This window comes from Tupaia chinensis, unplaced genomic scaffold (assembly GCF_000334495.1).
Source record: "Tupaia chinensis unplaced genomic scaffold, TupChi_1.0 Scaffold149448_1, whole genome shotgun sequence".
Taxonomy (NCBI): Eukaryota; Metazoa; Chordata; class Mammalia; order Scandentia; family Tupaiidae; genus Tupaia; species Tupaia belangeri.
In genome coordinates, this window is record NW_006209292.1 from 193,835 (window position 1) to 194,733 (window position 899).

Consider the following 899-nt stretch of genomic DNA (forward strand, 5'->3'; position numbering starts at 1 on the left):
GAGATATGGAAAACAATGTGAGCTCACCCCTGCCCTTGAGAAGGGCAGGGTGGAGGGATAGCCTGGGCTTGGGTCTGGGTAAGAGCTTCAGCTGAGCTCACTCAGCTCAGGAGGCATTTCTCCAGGGGGCCAACATGCTGTTTGTTTGCAACTCAGCTAAATTGCTCCCAAGAGTGAACCCTTGTTTCACAACATATTTTCAACCAGACTTTTTCTGCAAACATGTCCATGTCTGGGCAGGCACATGCACTCACAACCAGGTCCCAAAGGCAGACCTGGCCCCTCCCAGCTGAACCTTTCTCTTCCTCAGGGCTTCCTTGGGTGGTCTGGTTGGGGCAGAAGGAAGGGGCCACCTCAGGAGGACCATTCGAGGGCAGGTCCTTTGGTATGCCCAGCTCCTGGTCCCTGTGCTCCCTTCTCTCAACTTGCCTTCCAAACACCAAAAGCAGTGGGGAGCACTGAACTGGTGGCAGGACCTAGCCTGTGCTGCCTCTGAACAAGAGGACCACTGCATCCTCTTGCTTCCAACTCCTCTGCTTCTGGGGCTCTGGTCTGTCTGAGGCTGCAGGAAGTGGAGGGGTGGCCTGCAATGAGGTTCTCCAGCCTTCCTTATAGCTCTCAGGTGGTTTTTGAGACTCTAGGGCCCATTTGGAGGGAATGGGATATGCTCCTGGTTCTCCTGGGCCCTCTTGGCTCTCCAGAAAAGATGTGCCTGTATCTGCACACCGCTGAACCCCCATTCTGTGGAAGGCCTTCTTCTGGACGCCATCATGCTCTCTACTCTGGGGCCAACTGTTTCTTCACTATCTGTTCTTTCTTCTCTTCATAGGGCCTGGGCTCCAGGGACTATGTGAATGGTGTCCCCTGGGCTGCCAGGAGGATGGCAGCTCCCAGAGTGT